Source organism: Carlito syrichta, unplaced genomic scaffold (genome assembly GCF_000164805.1).
Source record: "Carlito syrichta isolate Samal-C Ts95f unplaced genomic scaffold, Tarsius_syrichta-2.0.1 Scaffold308101, whole genome shotgun sequence".
In the NCBI taxonomy this organism is placed as follows: domain Eukaryota; kingdom Metazoa; phylum Chordata; class Mammalia; order Primates; family Tarsiidae; genus Carlito; species Carlito syrichta.
The window spans coordinates 97,362-106,519 of NW_007252197.1; the positions used below are offsets into that span (position 1 = coordinate 97,362).

The 9,158-nt window shown below is 47.9% G+C and overlaps 1 protein-coding gene across 2 annotated transcripts in view; it reads left to right on the top strand.

The window, feature by feature from the left end:
* Positions 1-9,158, top strand: part of LOC103267307 (TGF-beta-activated kinase 1 and MAP3K7-binding protein 1) — a 94,256-nt gene that overhangs the window by 519 nt on the left and 84,579 nt on the right. The gene's annotated exons all lie outside the window — the stretch shown is intronic.

Genomic DNA, 9,158 nt, shown 5'->3' on the forward strand with positions numbered 1-9,158 from the left:
TCAAGGGCGCCGGGGCTGCGGGCTGCGGGTCGCCGACGTCCAGCATGGGATGTTCTGGAGCCGGAAGGGAATGGGGCGCGCGGCAGCTGAGCTAGCCCGGGTCGCGAGCCCACCAGTGACCGACCGGTCGTGCAACGATGATGATAATAATAATAATAGTATCCACTTGTGTGCCGCTTGCTGAATCCTAGGCATTGTGCTGTTTGCTTTACATTTGTAAATGTAATTTTCCCAACACCCCTCGAGATACATACTGTCGTTATTCCTATTTTACAAACTGAGGCACAGAGGTGATCATGTGCCCAAGGCCACACCGTTGGTAAGTTGCAGAAGCAGGATTAAAATCAGGCAGTCTGATTTTAGAAACCTCCTTAATATCGGGGCTATATGAAAGGAATGACAAGTAGTGGCCACTGGGTTGGGGTCATGACTCTCTAACTGAGGTGAGAACAAGGAATAGGGATATTGTCTTGAGACTCACCCCTAACCCTAATCTGAACCCTCATGGATTTGGCACTGTCTTCCAGCCCCTGCATCTTCCTAATATGAATGTACATAGATGCACACACATGTTTACACCTTGGCCTGCTCTGACCTGCCAGTGTAGGCCAGTCTCCTAGGTCTAGTCCAATGGCACTATTGCTATTACCTGTGAATCTTTCTGTCTGCTATGCTAGAAAGTAAACTAGTAGACAGGGACTTGTGATCTCTTGCTTACCATTGTGTCTTCAGCACCTAACATCACCATGTGCTGGGCACTCCATAAATATTTGTGAAATGATGAGTAAAGCGTGTGCAGCCAGGTCTAGTGCTAGCTAGCGGTTGGCCTTATAGAGGTGAGGAGACTTTGGCCCTGGGATAACCTGGAAGCAGAGTTTTGAAGTTGCTGTACCAGGAGAGCATTTCCTAAGTCTCCCCAGTGAAGGTCATATTCTTCCCCTCCACACCTTTGATTTTCACTTTATTTGATTACTGCCGGGCAGGTTTGCCTTGTCATTGAGTTGGTTTTTTGACTTGATTAGACAGGCCTGGTCCTCTGCTTTGTAAACTCCCGGAGGGCAGGGCCTTGGTGTAAATGTCCCCATTGTAGCAAGCATTTGGGAGACATTGGCTGGATTGTGGCATTGGGAGAGAGAGTAGCAGAAAAGTGGTAAATGATACCCCAGGCTTAGTTAGCTTGCTGAGAAGGGAGTGGCCACTGGGGTCATGCAGGGCAGGTGGCTGCCAGCTTCCCTCCCTCCTAGGTGTGATGGAACCAAAGGGACTCGGGTTAGCCAGAAGGCCACTTCAATAGCCCCAGAAAGTATTTCTCCAGGTGGTGGTGGCAGCCTCTTTTTTTTTTTTTTTTTTTTTGAGTTGAAGTCTCACTCTGTCACCCAGGCTGGAATGAGTGTCATGCTCACAGCCACCGCAGCCTTGACCTGCTGGACTCAGGCAATCCTTCTGTCTCAGCCTTCCAAGTAGCTGGAAGTACAGGTATGTGTTGCCACACCCGGCTAATTTTTTTTTTTTTTTTTTGAGTTGGAGTCTCACTCTGTCGCCCAGACTGAAGTGCAGCGGCACGCTCCTGGCCACCGCAGCCTCGACCTGCTGGGCTCTGATGATCCTTCTGCCTCAGCCTTCCAAGTAGCTGGAACTACAGGCGTGCACTATCATGCCTGGCTAATTTTTTTTGATTTATTGTAGTGATGAGGGTTTGCCAAGTTGCCCAGGCGAGTGTCAAACGCATAGGCTCAGGCAATTCACTCACCTGGGCCTCCCAAAGCGCAGGATTACAGGCTGTGCCACTGAGCCCAGCCTAATTTTTTTTTTTTTATTGTAGAGACGAGGTGTCTCCAAGTTGCCCAGTCTGGTCTCGAACCCCAGGGTTTAGGCAATCCTGTCACCTCTGCCTCGCAAAGTGCTGGGATTACAGGCTTGAGCCACCGCACCTGGCTAATGTGGGGACCTCTTTTTTTTTTTTTTAATTGGAGTCTCACTCTGTCACTCATACTGGAGTACAGTGGCCGCTCCCGGCCACCGCCGCCTCGACTGCTGGGCTCCGGCGATCCTTCCGCCTCAGCCTTCCAGAGTAACCGGAATTACAGGCGCGCGCTATCACACCCGGCTAATTTTTTGATTTATTGTAAAGATGATATCTCGCCTGCCCAGGCGGGTCTTGAACCCGCGGGCTCAGGCAATCCACTCACCTCAGCCTCCCAAAGGCGCGGGATTACAGGCTGAACCACTGAGCCCGGCTGAATAGTCAGCTTTAAACACATTGCATCTTGATGCAAGCCAAGGGGATGGCAAGGGTGTCCACACAAGGCCCCTCCCACCATCATAATGATCAGAACATCCCTCTTCACAGGGTCTCCCAATTCCTAGGCTGTGTACAGGGCTTACTGACCTGGCCTACACTGTCTCAAGTCTGGTGAGAGCAGCTCAAATACCTGCATTCAGCAGATAGCTGTGAGGGCTGTCAGCCAGGGGCCAGTGAGCCTGAGGGTGGGAAGATGAATGAGGCATGGTGCCCACCCTCACTGCGTTTGCAGTCCAACTTGGGAGGAGGCACATATACCACCAGCACAATGTGGAAAGCACTCTTGTGTCAGCGTGGACTTGTATCAGGAGCTTTGGGCAGGCAACAGAGAACTTTAGAGGCTTTCAAGGGCAATAGTAGTTTACCAGGCATAGGAGTGGAGGGACATTCCAGGAGGACATGCGTTTATTTTTATTTTTTTATTTTTTGAGTTGGAGTCTCACTCTGTCACCCAGACTGGAGTGCAGTGGCCGCTCCCAGCCACCGCAGCCTCGACCTGCGGGGCTCCGGCGATCCTTCCGCCTCAGCCTTCCAAGTAGCCGGAATTACAGGCATGCGCTGCCACGCCCGGCTGATTTTTTGATTTATTGTAGAGATGAGGTCTCGCCAAGTTGCCCAGGTGGGTCTCGAACCCATGGGCTCAGGCAATCCACTCACCTCAGCCCCCCAAAGGCGCAGGATTACAGGCTGAGCCACCGAGCCCGGCTGAACATGTGTTTAAATATGTATGTGTAAGGTGTTCGTGGGGCCCTTCACGAGTTAACAATTGGCACTACAGATCTCTGTTGAAGGGCAGCAGAGTGGCCCAATTTGTCAGGATCAGCTGGGGCTTGCAGGAAGGGCTGGAGATTTGCTGATAGAGTGCTGGGGCCCACTGGTGCAGCGCTCGGTGTACTCTCATGCCCAGGCAATGTGGTACCTTTAAAGTTCTTTTTTTTCCTTTTTTTTTTTTTTTTTGAGTTGAAGTCTCACTCAGTTGCCCAGACTGGAGTGCAGTGGCCGCTTCTGGCCACTGCAGCTTCGACCTGCTGGGCTCCGGTGATCCTTCCGCCTCAGCCTTCCAAGTAGCCGGAACTACAGGTGTATGCTACCATGCCCGGCTGATTTTTTTATTTATTGTAGAGATGATGTCTCGCTGCTCAGGTGGGTCTCGAACCCGCGGGCTCAGGCAGTTCGCTCACCTCAGCCTCCCAAAGCTGTGGGATTACAGGCTGAGCCACCGAGCCTGGCTTTTTTGGTCTCTTAAGTGTACTGTGAAGCTTCCAGGTGGTTCTGAATAGGGACTTAATATGATCTGATTTATGATTGGAAACAGATTCTTCTGTTGAATTTGGCAGGAGTAGAAGTCTGGGACTTGCTTAGCAGCTTCCAGAATCTTCAGGTGTGGGACAGTGGTTTGACCAGGATGATGACAGAGGAATGCGGAAAAATATCAGATCCCGGCTGTGCTTTGGAGGAAGAGCTTATATGATTTGCTGACGGATTGGATATAGGCTGTGTGACAGAGGAAGAAGAGTCAAGGAATACTCCAAGGTCTTGGTTTGAACAACAGCGGTCCCATATACTGAGTTGGGGAACCTGGGAGAGGAGCACTTTGGGGACAGGGAGAATCAAGAGTTTGATTTTGCCTGTGCTATTAAAACAGAAAATCAGACCAGGTGCAGTGGCTCACACCTGTAATCCCAGCACTTTGCAAGGCCAAGGCTGGAGGATTGCTCGAGTCCAGGAGTTGGAGACCAGCCTGGGCAACATAGCAAGACGCTGTCTCTACAAAAAAATTTAGAAGTAGCCAGATATGGTGGCACACTCCTGTAGTCCCAGCTACTCAGGAGACTGAGGCAGGGGGATCACTGAGCCAAGAAGTTGAAGGTTACAGTAGGCTGTGATCATGCCACTGTACTCCAGACTGGACAACAGAGTGAGACCCCATCTCAAAAAATAAGAATCAACTAAAATCAATTTTTTAAACCTCAACATGTCCTGAGCAATTATATCTGTGAAATCACAGGTGCTAGCTCTGTATTTTTTTGGAAGTACATTAAAATAAATAGCCACTAAAATAAAACCGTCCATTAGACCATCACCTATATCCATTCTGTGTGCCCAGCTGCTGCTCTGGCCCACAGGAAGTATCCTCAATTCTTAGCAGCCCCTTTAAGACTGAGCTAGGAACTCTCTTTAGGATGATGATATGGAGAAGCTTTGGTGAAAACCCTGGTGGTAGTGGCTGCCAGGAGTGAGTTGGTCTTGGAGCATGGGTCATCAGGCACAGAAGTGGTCATTTGCCCAAGGCCAGGGATAGCAGGGGTTTGTAAGCCTTTTGGAGAGAAAGGACTGCTGTCCCCCACCCTGAGGCATTATTCTCTCTTTCTGAGCTTCCTTTTTGCCTCTAAAGAATTTGAGTGCTTTCACTACAAAAATACTCGGCCTTTTCATACCATAATTTGATATTCAAGTTGTGGCCTGGACTTGGAACCATGCTTTGTCCACTCCTGCTACCAAGAGTTTGAGATGAATCTGTGTGGGGACTTTGATGAGCTATTTTCTTTTTTTTTTTTTTTTTTTGAGTTGGAGTCTCACTCTGTCGCCCAGACTGAAGTGCAGTGGCCGCTCCCGGCCACCGCAGCCTCGACCTGCTGGGCTCCGGCGATCCTTCCACCTCAGCCTTCCAAGTAGCCAGAATTATAGGCTTGCGCTACCACACCTGGCTGATTTTTTGATTTATTGTAGAGATGAGGTCTCGCTAAGTTGCCCAGGCAGGTCTCGAACCCGCGGGCTCAGGCAAACCACTCACCTCAGCCTCCCAAAGGCGCGGGATTACAGGCTGAGCCACCAAGCCCAGCTTGATGAGCTATTTTCATGTGACATGGATGCACATGTTCACAAGGAGCTGATGCTTAAACACATGTGCACGGGGCATTTGTAAAGCCCTCGAAGGGTCAGACACAGTTGGCTCACTACAGAAGCTTTCATGAGTTCTGGACACTCACTCACAAAATCAAGTAGTACTTAGGCCTTTTAAAGAGCCTTCTTTCTTAGCATATTTTGTTAAGTTTCTTGTGAGCAATTGCTTTTAAGACATGGACGAGCTGCAGTACTCTGCGTTCACTGTTGTGTGTATTTCAGCGGCTCTGTGGTGGGGCTGTGCTGTGTGAGACGCCCCCTTCTCAGCTTTTCTCAGACTCCCAGCTCAAGCCCGCTGCTGCTGGTGCCGACGGGCTTGGCATTTGGGGGCGTGGGAGAAGTATGCATCCGTGTGTGCAGGGGTGGAGGGGTGGGTGGTTTGTGTGAATAAAAAATACGTGACCTTTCCAAAAATTGTTCGGAAACGTGGGGGAAGGAAGCGAGAGACTTGGCAGTCTGGTTGGTTTTAATAGAATCACAGTGGCCGCTTGGTATGGATAATCCCCGCGGAGATGGAAAGAGGCGGGAGAATCCGATCGAAGCTGCCCAGTCACAGCAGTGAGAGCCAAATGTGCTCTCACTCCCACACGCGTAGAACCTCCTGGAATTCTCTGTCCACTTGTTATTGAGTCAATGCGTGATTCCAGGCAGGGCCTTCCACTGAAGGAGCATCCAGAATATGAGAGACTGTCCATATGTCATCGAACTAAGACATCATTATTTTAAGGTCACATCAGTATTTTGTATACTGCTCAGAAAGAAAACACACTGCTAATAAACTTGTGCCAACTCCAGAGATGTTAAAATGAGGAAAATATAGGTCTTCAAGTCAGTGAAATAAGGTAACTAATTATCAATACCAGGCCATAGTATGATGCCACAGGCCACATGGCTAATGACCAGTTAGTTAGTGGGGTGTCACTGGGATGGGTTTCTCAGGGAAGGGCCCTATGGCCTTGGGCATTATTTTCCCAGCATCTGGGACATAAGTGAGGTAGTTTGGGATGTGCCCCAGGGGAAAGAGTGTTCTGTGCTTTATAGTACTCGGTCAAACTTCCAATGGTATCAAGAGAAGGACTTGATTTGGTTCTAATATGTCTGTAACACCTTTTCGATACTCACTAATCTCCCCCCTGTTTTTTCAACATAGAACAGGGCTGCAACTCAGAGTCTCTAGTTCACAAATGGATTCAGCTAGAATTGAATAGCCTGGTTTTGCTTTATTATTATCTTTTAGATATGGCGCATAATACTGTTTTCCACTTATGATACTGGAAAAGTTTACATTCAAAATGAAATCATTTGAGTAAAGGAAAATGTGGCAATTTAAAGATGAAATATGAGTCGGGCTTGGTGTCTCAGCCTGTAATCCTGCACCTTGGGAGGCTGAGGTGAGTGGATTGCCTGAGCCCGCGGGTTCGAGACCTGCCTGGGCAACTTGGTGAGACCTCATCTCTGCAATAAATCAAAAATTAGCTGGACGTGGTAGCGCGCACCTCTAATTCTGGCTACTCGGAAGGCTGAAGCGGAAGGATTGCAGGAGCCCAGCAGGTCGAGGCTGCGGTGGCTGGGAGCGGCCACTGCACTCCAGTCTGGGCGACAGAGCGAAACTCCAACTGAAAAAAAAAGAAATATGGAGTGGATAATTCCTTGAAGGTGGTGAGTGAATGACTGAGGTTTGGGAAACCCAGGGTCTGGCACTGAGGGATTTGAACAGGGTCTTCGGGTGAGTGGAACTCAGAGAGGCAGAAGAAGGCAGGCCTTGCCTCGCCATGGATTCTTTTACATGTACTCTTCTAGTAATTTCTTCGTGTTCATTCTTTAATTTAATAGCAGGCCAATACAAATTGGCTGCAAACCTAATTTTTAAAGAATGCCAAGGTAAAATAAGTAGAACTTTGCTCAGCAAGATGCAGGTATAGAAGTAGTTGGTTTGTTCTGAAATGTGTGCTTGTCTCTGTGATTTTATCTCCGGAGTCAGTTGCCTCTTCACTCGAGGCCTCCCCAGATTAGGCTGTTCAAGTAGGGCAAACGTTTGGTGGAGATGTCACTTCCCTCCTGTGTTTGCTGTGGACACTTCCTGCTAGAAGTGGGTTAGCTTTCCATGCTTTTTGTTCTGTTCACAGTTTTTTAGAAATCATTTGGAACACTGTGTAGAAGGCCTTATCTGTACAAGGTAGACAGCTGAACAAGATTGTTAGTTTGTGAAAGGGCGAGATTGAACAAAACTATTCATCTGTACCCAGCACTTTGGGAGGCCAAGGTGGAAGGATTGCTTAACCTTAGGAGTTCAAGACCAGCCTAAGCAACATAGAAAGACCTCATCTCTACAAAAAATCACAAAATTAGCCGGGCATGGTGGTGCACACCTGTAATCCCAGCTACTTGGAAGGCTGAAGTGGAAGGATCACCTGAGCCCAGGAAGTTGAGGCTGTGGTAAGCCATGATTGTGCCACTGCGCTCCATCCTGGAACAGAGTGAGACCCCAACTCTAAAAAACAAAAACACCTATGTCAACAGTCTAGAAGACTGGGATGAAAGCATTAAATTATAATCTGAGCGATATCAGTTTAGGTTTAAAGCAGTCTTCTGTAGGAGTTTTTCTGGGGGAGACTGATATGATAGAACCTCACAGGAGAAAAACCTTGTTATTTCATTTGACAGCAAGTAGGAGTTTTCACGTAGAGGTTAGAGGCCCATCTTGTATTTAGGTGAAGGCATTGGTTTTTGTGTGCTGCTTTTCTGTCCTGTAACCTGATTGAGTTAGTTTTCCATTGTTCCTTAGGATTTCCAGGTATGCCATCATATCACCTGCAAATGGAGGTAACTTGACTCCTTTTCCAGTTCTTATGCTCTTGTTCTCTCTTGTCTGATTGCCTGTGCCAACACCTCCAGCTGAATGTGAAGCAGTGGAAAGAGTGGGCAGCTTGTCTGTGTCCCTGATTTTTAACATTTTTTTAGTCTGAGTCTTTCTCTATCACCCAGGCTGTGGGACAGTGGCATGCTCACAGTCACTGCAGCCTCAACCTACTGGGTTCAGCCGATCCTTCCACCTCAGCCTTCTAAGTAGTTGGAACTACAGGCACGCACCACCACACCTGGCTAATTTTTTTTATTTATTGTAGAGACAAGGTCTCGACAAGTTGCCCAGGCTGGTTTTGAACCCCTGGACTCAGGCAATCCTCTCACCTCCGCCTCCCAAAGTGCAGGACTTAACAGGCATGAGCCACAGTGGCTGGCATGTCCCTTATCTTAATGGGGGTGTCTCTTAGTGTTTCCCACTAAGTGAGATGCTGGCATTAGGACTGACTGAGCTGCATGTATATAGCATGTTAGGAAAATAGACATCAATTTTTGTTTTCTTTGAGTGTTTTTCTAAATCAAGAATGGACAAAGACTGTCCCTAGATAAACAGCACTAGAGTCTATACTGATTGACCCAAATGCCATTTTCTAGTTTATAAAGTAATAAATTCCCAAGATTTTACTAGCTCAACATTCCGAAAATCATATTTCCCAAAAAAGAACTTAGCAATGTAGAAGTATCCCAACACTAGCCATGAACACTTACTGAGAGCAGGGTACTTGCTAAGTAGACTGACCACTGTCAGGTTTTCTAATTTTGGAGAGTTTATTATTATTCCCACATCAGCCAATATGGCCACAACATCCAGAGGCCAGAACAGCAACCACCCACTCCTGATAGCAACATCCTGGTTCCTGTTGTGAAGTGCTCCTAGTTGAACTGTTCCTGTGCCACCACACACTGACATGGCAAGTTCCTTAGTTACCTGTTTGATTTTGGTTCTTTCTTTCCTGGTGCAAGACAATTTCACTGGGCTTTGTAATAGTGCATTTCTTTTCTTTCTTTCTTTCTTTCTTTCTTTTTCTTTTCTTTTTTTTTTTGAGTTGGAGTCTCACTCTGTCGCCCAGACTGGAGTGCAGTGGCCGCT